Genomic DNA, 13,914 nt, shown 5'->3' on the forward strand with positions numbered 1-13,914 from the left:
GAAGATATGAGGTGAGCAACAAGATGGAAGAGATGTATAGGGCAAGGAATGTGGGAAGGACACAGAGCTTCCATCCTTGTCCAGCTGTGCCATCTTCCCAGCACCTCCAAATATTCATCAACCTGGAAGCTCTCTGAACCCCATACTTTTGGAATTTTGTGGAGGCTTCATCACACAGGCATGATTGACAATTAACTCCATTTTTCTCCTCTTCTCCTTTCGCAAGAGAATGGGGAGGGGGATTAAAAATTCCAAGCTTCTAATTATAGTGTGGTCTTCCCTGTGACCAGCCCTCATCCAGGAGCCATCCCGGAGTCCATCTAGAGTTGCCTCATTAAAACAAAAGACACTCCTATAACCTAGGAAATGACAAATTTTTCAGAAGCCCTATTCAGGAACAGGGGTCAAGACCAATATTAGAACAAAAGATACTCTTAGTGTTCTTACAGTAGTGTTCGTATGAAATTATAAGGGTTTTAGAAGCTCTGTGCCAGGAACTGGGGGCAGAGACCAATGTATATTTTCTATTATCTCACATCACCCAAACTTTATAAGCATATTTCCCAGGACTTTCAGTCCTACAACTCACTCCTGACATACCCATGTTCTCTTACTGTTATTTTTTATGCCTGGAATGCCCTTGCCCTTATTTCTATAGTCAAATCCTGCATAGACTCGCAGCCTTTCCTGATTTTCACATAGAGGCATATCATTTCTGAACTCTAATCTAACTTTATCCCCTCTATCTAATAATTTACTATTTACATTCTATACATAGTTTATATAACCTATTTGAAATTTCTATATAGAAATTGTTTTTTATTTATTTAATTTCCCCAGTATTAACATATAAGTACCTGGCATCTTATAATATCTCAACAGATATGTGCTGAGTGATGAATTAACATTTAGATCAATAGATCTAATGACTAAACGACAATGGATATGGCACAGGGACTGCTATTATAATACAATCCTAGGGTGATCTGCCAAACTGGAATTCACCCTTGTGGAGAAACAGCATCTAATTTGTTTTGTTAGCCAGAAACATATATAGAACTCTCCCAGTGAGCAGAATTCTCATATCACCATATCATCCACTGAATAGTCCACAGACAGTTGTCTTAGGTGGAGGCACTGATTCCATTGAATAGTTTCCAGTATAGTGCGTGAGGTTAGGGTGAAGTTGTATGTTATCTAGGAGATCAGAGACCTTACCCGTTGGATTCATCTTTATAGCCTTAGTGACTAGAACTGTGCTTCATACACAGCAGGCCATTAGAAATTATTTTCTGATGAATGAATATAGTATACAAGGTAACATGCACAAGACATTCCTCCCATGGCTGCTTTCAACCAGAACAGGTGCTTAGAAAAGATTGTTTATTACAACAGCTCATGCAATAATGTATATCATTTTTTTAAGCCCATCTTGATTTTCCCTATGAATATAAGTATGTGTGAGCTGCGTAAATAATTTAGATGTTTTATCTTATTTTGAGATAAGAGAAAGTTTCTGATTCATCTTGACTTAAATTAATGAAGAGAATACTTTAATCACAGAATGCATGAAATATCCAAATTTTTTGGAGAAACAACAGCCAGACTTTCATTTATTTTTAGTAGGTTTTGTTTTGTTTTGTTTTTAAAAACATAGTTCGGTTATTTTCTATTTAAGAGTTTTTCACTTAACAACTTAGTAATTACTCTAAGAAAAAGTTAAATCTTAGCCCTTTGGGGTGAGGTTCAAGGAGATATGGCCCTTTGTGTAAAGATCAATAGAAAAAAAGAAGAGATATTTACTAATAGTCAAGTTTTATAGAAATAATCTAATTATTGCTTCATTCTCTTGAGATAATATACTTTCCTTTTTTATAGTAAAAATTAATCACAAGTTTCTCTTCTTATCTAGAGTACCTAAAATGTGTTCATCTTCAGTTCTCTAAAAAGAAATAATAAAGTTGCCTTTATACAATAATTTACTTCTCATGAAAGTATAAAGGGGAAAGTTTTCCATATTCTTGTATTCTTTCCTGTATTAGAAATGATGTAATTTTTCTAATGGAAGTGGGATGATCTAAGACCTGGTGTAAATGTTTTCCAAGAGAAAGTCTATCTAGTCCATGTACTCATAGCCACAGGAATTGCTTTGTAATCTGCACATGGCAAGAAATACCCCTGCTTTGCTTCTGCAGGATGGCTCATGGTTCCCTTGGCATATTCCATTCAATTTTGTCCTACCATTTTTGAGATGATGAACACAATATTCTTTGAGACATAATCAGTCTTTGTATTTGGGCAGCATAAATGACAAAGTAAAAATAAATTTTAGGTTGAACTATAATTTCTTTTTGTATGTGTGTATATTTGTTAGATGCCAGACACTATGCTAGCTACTAAATAACCATATTCTATAGGGAGATAACAGATATTTAACTGACATATGATAGATGTATAGATAAATGAATGGAGAGATATGTAGATAATATACAGATTTTTAAGAGAAAATTTCATTTTTAATTAATCAGAACTGAGAGATTGAAAACAAAGTTATTCTATTTCTGAAGTTCATCTTTTCACTAAAAATAGCACTCTACCAGGACCCTAAACTTGATATCTTCCATTTTCAAAAAAGCTGAAGGAACAATAAAAGTTGATGTACCTTTTAAAACCATTTGGAAAGATTATCATTTTTTTACTTGTTTATGCTTTGGATAAAATATATGTGGTTTTGACTTTCCTGGAAGAACAAAAGATAAAGTGGGTGCTGATCATGTCTCTCCAACTCCAATGGTTCCTCAAAATATCAAAGCAATTTAGATAGCATCACAGAATTGCAATTTTCTTACAGAAATGAGAGGGGTTTGTCCACCTCCCACTCCCCTACTCTGAAATATAGGACATTTACTTAGTTCTTTTTATTTTTTTTCCCAGCAAAAGCAAGACTCATCTTATCTTCACGTACTTATTTCTTCTTATCTTGCCTGTAGATTGGAACAGTAAAGCTGATATGAATCTCTGATGCATTCAGGCCTCCATCACCTTAAATTCAGGACTTCTAAAGATCTAATCTGAATTCCCATCAATCAGAAAACCAACTGTTTGTTTAAGCAAGTCACACATTTTAGATAATACATATTCACTAACCTTCTGTCTACAGTATCACTTGTTTTATTTTCCACCTCAATTTCATACTTTTGTGGGCAAAACCACCAGGGAAATATATTTCAATGACAATATATGATAATGCTGCTCTCTGCACTCCATCTCATTACAGAAGCCTTGTCTTTCTAAAATGGAAAATGGATTTACGTCCCTTAGTATTATTTCTGCCACACACTGGTACAGTGAAACAGCATTTGGGTGGCTTCAAGTAAATTTAATTTTCTTTGCCTGCTTCATGAAGCGTGTGTCACTCTGAAGCAAATGATGTCACTTTCAAAGTTTGTTTTTGGGGGGATATGAAATAAGGGGTCTGTAACTAAGTGTTTTTTGTTTGTTTTGTTTTGTTTTATTACAGAGCAGGTATCATCTGACATTTTCAGTGAGCTTAAAAGTCATTTCAGTTTGTGACTTCCCTTTGAGGAGTTTAAAAACTTCAGGAGGTGTTCTAGTATACTTCCCTGTCCTTAGTCAGGGCTGTATTTAAACCAGTCTAGGAAAGAGTTATTTCTGTTGTCAGAGAAAAGCTATATAGGATAGAGCAAGGAAGACTAAATGAAAGGCTATTGAATAGAATCAAGACTATTGCAATAGGGGGGTGAGATTGGACTCAACACCCTTGAAGCAAAAGGTGGAGGGATTTTAAGCCCTGGGATGAGCTGGTGGTGAAGTACTGGAGGACTTTAGGTGGGGGTTGATCAATGTGAATAAGCCATCAGTGTTTGCTAATTGGCTGTCATCTAAGTCAAGCTCCTATCATCCCACAGAGACCAGGGAAAGTGTTCCTATCTTTCTTGATGATTACATTTCAAAGGGCTGGCTTCCAGGTCCTTGAGAAAGATATTCCTCTCCTATAAAGCTGGCAAGATGCTGAGAAAAAAATCTACACTTCAAAGGGGCAGAGAAAGAATTTACAGTGGCAAGTAAGTGCTCTAGGAGGAGGGAAGTCAGGGCCTATAGTCAGGAAGAAACCTGTCAATAAAGTTTAGTCAAGCTAAGGGAATATTAAGGCAGTCTTGGTCACTGTTTGTTTTGAAATGCTATAATATAATCCTCTGCATACTGATTTAACTCATCACTTCCAAGATCAGAATACTTTTTTCTTCTTTATTTCTATATTGGTTCTTTCCCAAAAAGTTTGGAAAGATGGAGTGGGCATTTGGGGTAAAGTAAGTGCACCACACAGTTAATAATATAAACAATTGAACAGATCTTAGCATTTTGGTTTTAGACACTTAAAAATGCTATGTCCTAAATAAATCTCGCTCAGAATTTCTTTCCAGCATATAATTTAAAAAGGACTTATTTTTTTTGAACTACAGAAGTAAATATACATGTTTAAATTCAATATTGTTTGCAGTATTCATTTATTCAAATCTTTAATAGTGATAATATTATATTTAGTACAATTTAAAAAATTATTGACCAGCAATTTAAATCCTTTAATTAAAAAAAAAGGATTTAGATTATATACTACGGCATGAAATGTGCTCAGCCTAGCCCTTAGGGTTCTCTTCTCCCTATTTCCCTTTTTTTTTTCATTATTATCTTCTGTAAGAAAAAAAATGAAAGACTGCATGTATGAATTTTTAAAACTTGTGATACTTTCAGTCTTTATCTCCACTGTTATAGCCCAACAAAATGTATTCAAGTATTTCATTTATGTACTACATATTTAATTCATATTGAATATTTTGAAGACTAGAAATCTTCATTTAACTGATTCTGTATAAACAACCAGATGGAAAATAACATTTACTGCTATATATGGTACACTGCAACAAATATTTTGGATTTCATTTATCTTATTTCAATTCTCTTAACAACCCTATAAGGTAGGCTTTATTTTTTCCTTTTCCTTTTTTTTTTTCAAATGTATGAAAAAGTTTCTACGTGTAAAATCTATTTGATTATTTTAACCAACTGATTCTTTCTGTTTCATTCCCACAGTCTGATTACAATATCAAAACTGTTTTAAACTGCTTAAGCATTTGTGAGTTTTGAGAAATGAAGACATTTGGCTAGGCCAACACTAACAATGTTTAAAGAATATATGTTGAATATATATTATAAATTATATAGTTATTCCCAACTTTTTTTTCTGCAAGAGGCTTATCCATTCCTACCTGCCTTGTGACTTTCCTTATGTTTGGTGGATATTGTTTTGGGGCTTGTCCAACTGACTGGTTTTAGACAATGAAATATGAGTGAATATGACACGTGTGACATCTGAGCAGGGATTTTCAAAGCCATTATGTTTTCCACCAGCCCACTTACTCATTTCCCTAAGCTATAGAAATATTATGTTCCAAATAGGGACTGCTCTTCAATTCTGGAGTTAAAGGACACATGGGGAGACCTATAGCAACTGATTCACAGCACCAACCATGTGATATGAATAGAAATAAATGTCTGAAATTTGGTGATTGCTTGTCATAGTAGCAAATTGACAAATATAGTGTCAATATATAACTTTGAGTAAATGTAGTACACTATTGATGTATCTATTCATAAATAGCAAAAATTCAAATATTATAGTAAACTTTATGAGGTGATGGAAATTCTTAACACTTAGTGGAATTTTATTGTATAGAATAGAATTTCATTTAAAACATTGAAAAAAACAAATTGTGAGGGAATTCTTTGAATACGTGGATGTACGTTCCAATGTAAGTGTTCCTATTACAATAAAGATTGGCCCATTTCAGTACCTGCTATGTGCTCAGTCAGTAATTACACTTTCAATATTTTCAGTATTTCTTATATATAATAAGATCCATTTGTTGATGTGCTACTCTGTGAAGGCTAACTGCCAATACCTTCAAGGAAGAGAATATGTCTTCACTCTCCGATAGATATTAGGAGGCAGTTGAGGAATGGGGTAACCATGATGTTTGCCTCACCTGTCTTCCTCTTACTCTGAGTCGCAGACACATTCAATCCATCCTGCTAAATTCCTATTTTCTAAAATTTATGACTCTCCCAGTAGGGTTTTACATTTTGGTTTATTACACCCTGGGTGCTAGCTCTACCCCTTGAAAGTAGAGATTATTCTCAGGAGATCTGATTGCTTCTAGATATACCATTATCCCATACTGGACCCTTGGCAAATCACAGCCTGAATCCTAGTAGAAATGAATGAAAAGAGTAACCCATTAAGTTTTTGCCTCCTGACAACCTAAATCATGTTTCTGGTTTAGATGATAGTTTTTCTTTCACTGTGACTAATCATCCTCAAATTAAACAAATGTATACTGGCTGTCTCCTAAAATTTAAAAAACAAAAGTATATGGACAATCAGGGTGGCTTTAAAAGGTTTCACAATGCAAGCAGCCTCCACCCTGTAGACTTCATACTGTTGGTGGACTTGTCATCCACCTTGCATCCTTTACAGATTCACATTGTTTGCATTTAGAGATGGAGAGTCATTAACCCCAAAAGAATAAAACATATAAATCAGAATGAAGCTTTAATAATTTGGAAAGGAAGAAGTTGGTCTGACTGCTCCTGTGGGGGAAGAAAACTAACTTTACCTTTACCTCTCTAGGTTCTTGGCTGAGACTGATGAGGAAGATTTGAAATCTATAGTTTGAGGCCTGCTATGTGAACCCTGCCTGTTAATAATTGAACAGAGATGATTGGTTAAGTATAAAATGTACTGCTCCTGCCTCGGCTCCCCTTTGTCTGAACTCCCACATCCTGTAACCCTTAGCAGCCCCCTCATTCTGTAACCACTTGTAACTTATAGAAACTGTGTAGCCAATCAGTTAGTGTCAACTGTAACTATATGGCTTAACCTATAAAAGGAGAAGACTGGGCCAAAACAGGGCCCAGAATTTTGGAGCGTTAGCTCATCTCAGCCCGCTGGCTCAATAAACCTGAGTTCTGCAACCCTCTGAGTGTGGTGCTTGGTTTCTCATGGGATCAATTTCTGCAATATTTTGGAGGCCCCAGTGAGATTCCAACCATGCTGGCCCTTGAGCCGCTGGACCGGTGGCTCGGCTGGGTCAGGGCGAAGGAGCTCTGAGACGAATGAGGAGGCGCACCAGCTGACGGTATTCTGGGCTCTCTCTCGGACCAGCGCTTTGACTCTGGACGGCCGGACCCCAACCAGACTCATTAGAGGGATGGATCAGCTCACCAGGAACGGTTGCAGGACCAGGTAAGGCCCTGGGGCACTGAACCCAGTCAGGTCCCATCTCCGGAAGGAAGAGGAGCTCGATCACCTCCTACAGTCTTCAGTAAGAAGACCACCAGTTAGGGACCTTCCCAGAGGGGGAAGGCACCCACCAGTTAGGGACCTTCCCAGAGTGGAGAGGCACTGTGATAAACTCTGGTGTGAATGTGTGTGTGAATGAGTGCCCTGGCTCGTCTTCATTCCAGGGAGATTGTGTGGCTCCATGGCCTTCGTGGCTACGGAGTCCGAGTGTGCCCTAACCTGCGGTTCCGTGGTGACCTCATATGGCTCAGGGGGGCATCTGTCTCTGGGAGATCCAGTCCCTCTTTATGAGTCAGATTCAAGTTGGGACTCTATACCACCCACCAGAGCTAAGAGGTACCTAAGTTCCCCATGGGGACATGGCCAGGTGGGCACCTGAGTCATCTCCTCTTTGGAGGGGGCACCCATCCTTGTTTGTCTCTGTGCCATTGACACAGGGTGGGATACACAGGGAGGAAAATAATTGCTCTCTGCTTTAGGGCCCCTACAACTTTGGATTATCCTCCCTTTCCTCAGTTAACCTTCTGAGCCAGGATATTGAGCTTCCCCTTCTCCCTCCTGTTTAAGGAATTTAGTTGTACTTATTAAGATGGGAGGAAATTCCTCAAAGCCAACAGTTTTGGATTGTATGATAAAAAACTTTAAGAAAGGCTTCTCCAGAGACTATGGGGTTAAAATGTCTGCAGGAAAGCTCCGTGCACTATGCAAGCTGGAATGACCCACCTTCGGGGTGGGATGGCCTGCAGAGGGTACCCTGGACCTCCCTACAGTTAGAGCAGTGTACTGAGTAGTGACAGGGACCCCCGGACACCCAGACCAGTTTCCATACATAGATTCCTGGTTACAAATTGCTGTTCAGCTGCCTCCCTGGGTTTGGTTCTGAGTGAACAGGCAGGGACAATATAAAATCTTAGTAGCCCAAACAATTCCAAGAAAAGGCAGAGAAAAGCCAGCCAAGGTTATCCACCAAGGGGATCCTGAAGAAGAGTCCCCCATACCTCCGCCTTACATACCAACAGCTCCACCGGCTCCCATTCAGCCCCCTCACCCTTTACCAGACAGCCCTCGCCCTCTGTGTCTCCACCGCCTTCAAATCCAGAGCCCCATCCAAGCCCACAGTGGCTTCGCTTGGTCAGCCAACCAGTGCAGCAGTCCACAGCCCTGCAGATGCCCTTGTGAGAGACCTGAGGCCCTCCTCAGGTCAATGAGGACGGCTCCATCCAGCCAGGATGCCCAGTCCTTTATTATCAGCCCTTCAGTACTATCGACCTCCTCAACTGGAAACACCATACCCCATCCTACACAGAGAAAGCACAAGCAATGATTGATCTCCTTGAGTCTATTTTTCATACCCACCAACCCACTTGGGATGACTGTCACCATCTCCTCTTAACCCTCTTCAACACTGAGGAACACTGTCGAATCCTGTCAGAGGCTCAAAAATGGCTTTAAGAACAGGCTCCAGCCGGTGTAATGAATCCTGCGGCCTGGGCCCTGGGGGCAGCACCAGATGTCTGGCCCTCCTGGGACTTCAATACCCTGGATGGGAGGGACTCTCTTGACAAGTACCGCCAGGCCCTGCTGCAAGGACTTAGGGTAGGAGCTAAGAAGCCAATCAACATGTCCAAGACGGTGGAAATACACCAAAAGTCAGATGAATCACCAATGGAATTTTATGAGAGACTGTGTGAGGCATTCTGGGTGTACACCCCTTTTGACCCTGAGGCACGAGAAAATCAGCTCATGGTTAATGTGGCATTCGTGGCCCAGTCTCATGCTGACATTCGCCAAAAGCTCCAAAAATTTGAGGGCTTTGCTGGGATGAATGCCACTCAGTTGCTGGAGGTTGCAAACAAGGTGTTTGTGAATCGAGACCGAGAAGCCCAAAAGATGGCTGACAAGCATATGAAACAGAAGGTGTCCCTGCTGGCCGCTGCACTGGGAAATCAAAGCCCGGCAAAGCAGACTGCACCCCCACGGAAAGGGAAACCAGAAAGAGACCACCGCTATGTCATGACCAGTGTGCCTACTGCAAAGAAACCGGGCACTGGAAAAATGAATGTCCTCACCGCAGAGAGGCAACTGAAGGCCCAAGGAAGTTCAACCAACCCAGCGAAGGAAGATATCAGCTTGAGTCAGTTGGCCAAGACCTTATTGGCCTAGCTGGGGCAGAGTCAGAATAGGGGAAACCAGGCTCTCTGACCCTGGGCCCCTGGGAGCCAACGGTTACAATAAAAATTGGTGGCCAGTCAATGACTTTTATGGTCGATACTGGAGCAGAACACTCGGTGGTGACTACACCTGTGGCTGCCCTTACAAGTCGAACAGCAATTATCATTGGGGGCCACAGGAGACAAAACTGCTCGCTCATTCTGTAAAGCCTGCTCATGTCAGCCTGGGGGCCACTTGGTGACTCATGAATTTTTGTATTTACCAGAGTGCCCCATCCCTTTACTGGGCAGAGATTTGTTAACAAAGCTGGGAGCGCAAATCACCTTTGCTCCCGGGAAGTCCGCAAGTCTCACCCTGGGGAGTCAACCGACTCTGATAATGGCCGTGACCGTGCCCAGGGAAGATAAATGGCATCTTTACCCTTCAGGAGAGGAACAGGCAAACCCACCTAATCTATTAGAGGAGTTCTCTGTGTTTGGGCAGAAAAGGGGCTCCCAGGTTTGGCCAAGACCCACGCACACATTGTAGTAACTCTGAAGCCGGGAGCTACTCCTGTCAGGCAGAAACAGTATCAAGTACCGTGAGAGGCACGTCTGGGAATTCGAGACCACATCCAAAGCCTGCATGACACCAGAATTCTGATTGAGTGTCAGTCTTCCTGGAACACTCCGCTTCTACCAGTCAAGAAACCTGGGAGAAACAACTATCGTCCCGTCCAGGACCTTCGCACCGTCAACAATGCAGTGATTACCATCCATCCAGTGGTCCCGAACCCTTACACTCTCCTGAGCCTCTTACCCACCCAAATGAGTTGGTTCACCTGCCTTGATCTCAAGGACGCCTTCTTTTGCCTCCGGCTATCACCAGCCAGCCAGCCCTTGTTTGCCTTTGAATGGGAAGACCCACACACCAGGAGAAAGACACAGCTGACTTGGACCTGACTGCCACAAGGTTTTAAAACTCGCCCACCTTTTTTGATGAAGCACTGGCTGCACATCTTGCTGCCTTCCCCGGAGAAACTTTAAGCTGCACCCTACTCTAGTATGTAGTCGACCTGTTGCTAGCCAGTTCCACCCAAGAGGACTGCTGGAAAGGCACCAAAGCCCTATTGGCCCTACTCTACACCACGGGGTACAAGGTGTCATGGAAAAAGGCACAGATCTGCAAACAAAAGGTCAAGTACCTTGAGTTTGTCATATCGAGAGAGCATCAGGTGCTCGGACATGAAAGAAAACAAACCATTTGCTCAATACGTCGGCTGAGCACAGAGAAGGAAGTCTGCGAGTTCCTCAGGGCTGCCAGGTTCTGCCAGATCTGGATACCGGGTTTCTCTGAAACTGCGAGGCCATTGTACGAGGCCACGACAGGGTCTGGTAAGACCCCCTAGAGTGGGGGCCTAAACAAGAAAAAGCCTTCAAGGAAATAAAGAGACTCTTAACCAGTGCTCTAGCATTAGGGCTGCCAGATGTGACATGGGACTTTAACCTCTTCCTGCATGAGAAAAATCATACTGCACAGGGGTCCTCACACAAACAGTTGGGCCATGGCAGTGCCTGGTAGCATATCTGTCTAAACAACTGGATCCCATGGCCGCGGGATGGCTACCATGTCTCTGGACATTAGCTGCTACAGTGGTCCTAGCCAGAGAAGCAGACAAGCTTATGCTGGGACAAAACATAAATGTAAAAGTTCCCCATGCTGTTACCATGCTGATGAACAGCCAGGGACATAAATGGCTGACCAATGTCAGAATGACTCACGATCAAGGACTGTTCTGCGAAAACCCACGGGTCCGCCTCGAGACTGTGCGGACGCTGAATCCTGCCACCTTCTTACCTACGGAGGCGGGAACCCCTGATCATGACTGTGAAGAGGTCTTAGACGAGATCTATTCAAGCAGGTCAGACCTGATAGACACTCCCCTCCAGAACCCAGAACTGAAATTGTTCACTGACGGAAGCAGTTTTGTCCAGGAAGGATGATGCAAAGCAGGCTATGCAATAACAACAACAGATGAAATAATAAAGGCTGAGGCCTTGCCACAGGGATGGTCAGCACAACGGGCTGAGCTGTGGGCACTCATGCAGGCGCTGAGGCACGCCGAAGGGAAGCGGGTCAACATCCACACAGACTCAAGGTGTGCCTTTGCTACTTTACATGTTCATGGAGCCATCTATAAAGAAAGGCGACTATTCACTGCAGGGGAAAAGGAGATCAAAAACAGAGAAGAAATTCTTCAGCTGTTAGAGGTAATTTGGAAGCCCGCCCAGGTGGCAGTCATCCATTGCAAAGGCCACCAGAAAGGGACTGATCCAATTAGCAAAGGAAATCGGTTGGCTGACCAGGCAGCCAAGGAGGCAGCGACTGAAGCGAGTCCAACATTGGTCCCTGAACAGATCTCTAAGGTCCTCTTGGCACCAGAATTGCCTCTGTCCCTGAGGTATACTGAAGAGGAAGATCAATGGGCTTTAAGTGAAGGAGATGCTAAAGAAAAGGAGGGCTGGTGGAAGCTTCCAGACCAAAGACTCTTTGTCCCCCGTGCTATAGCGGTCCAGCTGGTGATGCAACACCATGAGACAACTCACTTAAGAAAAACTGCGCTAGAAAGTCTACTGAGCCGCTACTATTTCATTCCTAAGCTTCCAGCCTTGTGTGCCCAGATCAGTGCTAGATGCGTGACTTGTGCACGAAACTGCCAGCCAAGGGCCAAGACCCAGCCCAGGGGTAGAGACAGTCAGGACATTGCCCTTTGAAGATTTAGAAGTGGACTTTACCGAAATCATGCTTTGCCGAGGTTACAGATATCTACTTGTGATAGTCTGCACCTACTCGGGGTGGGCTGAAGCCTACCCTACACACACCGAGTGAGCAGGAGAAGTAGCCAAGGCCCTACTAAGGGATATAATCCCGATATGGACTACCTCTTTCCATAGGGTCTGATAACGGGCCAGACTTTGTATCTGAAACAATCCAGATTATATCCAAGACACTGGGAATCAAATGGAAGCTTCACGCCGCATACAGGCCACAAAGCTCAGGGAAAGTGGAGCGCATGAATTGAACCCTTGAAACTATGTTAGCTAAACTCTGTCAGGAAACCCAGTTGCCCTGGATTGACATGCTGCCCCTAGCCTTGCTCCGTGCTCAATTCACTACGAGACCTTCAGGCTATTCTCGCTTCAAAATCTTATACGGGAGAAGCCCTCCAGTGGTAGGGAGACTTACGGGGGACTCTCAACAAATAGCTGACCTGGAGATGTCAGGCCTTGGGAAAAATTTTTTACCAAATTACCTGAGAAACTATAGAAAGGGCTCCCATTCCCTTGGGAAACTGGGTTCACCCTTATCAACCAGGAGATGAAGTTTGGGTAAAAGACTGGAAAAAAAAAGCCACTTTGGCTGGTTTGGACTGGCCCCCATACAGTCGTCTTGGCAACCCCTGCTGCTGTTATAGTTACAGGAATAACACCATGGATCCATCACACCCGGGTGAAGAGAGCAGCACCTCTGGAGGGACAAGAGATCTGCCCTTCTTCCTTCCTGCTCCCCTTGGTCCAGGGTGAAACTTTAGGGATCCCAATCTTTGGAGGTAAGTGTCTCCCCAGAAAACGCAGATCTGTGCAGATTGGAAAGATAACGAATGGCCTCCTGAACATATAATCCAATATCATGGGCCAGCCACGTGGGCTGAAGATGGTTCCTGGGGGCATTGGACCCCAATTTACATGCTCAACAGGATCATTTGGCTCCAAGCAGTAGTGGAGATCATTACAAACGAAACAGCCAAGGCTCTCAATTTACTGGCAGAACAACAAACCAAAATGCATAATGCTGTTTATCAAAATTGCCTTAGATTACCTGCTGGCAGCAGAAGGGGGTGTTTGTGGGAAATTCAGTCTCAGTAACTGCCACCTACAAATAGATGACAAGGGTAAAGTCATAGAAGAGATAACCGACAAGATGACCAAAATAGCCCACGTCCCAGTCCAGACATGGGAAGGATGGAATACTAGAGAGCTATCTGGAGGTTGGCTTTCATACCTGGGAGGACTTAAAACCCTTGTGGGAATAGTCCTGCTCCTCCTCGGAACCTGCCTCCTCTTACCTTGCCTCTTGCTGTTACTCAGGAAGCTAGTCTACCACCCACCTCTTAGCCCTAAGGCGATATCAGCCTATGGGCCCAGATGACCAGGAAATTGACTCCTTATAAAGCTTTTAAGGGCGTCAAGAGGAGGGAATGATGAGGAAGATTTGAAATCTATAGTTTGAGGCTGCTATGTGAACCCTGCCTGCTAATAATTGCATAGAGATAATTGGATAACTATAAAATGTACTGTTCCTGCCTCTGCTCCCCTTTGTCT

The sequence above is a fragment of the Hippopotamus amphibius genome, chromosome 7, assembly GCF_030028045.1.
Source record: "Hippopotamus amphibius kiboko isolate mHipAmp2 chromosome 7, mHipAmp2.hap2, whole genome shotgun sequence".
Lineage (NCBI taxonomy): Eukaryota > Metazoa > Chordata > Mammalia > Artiodactyla > Hippopotamidae > Hippopotamus > Hippopotamus amphibius.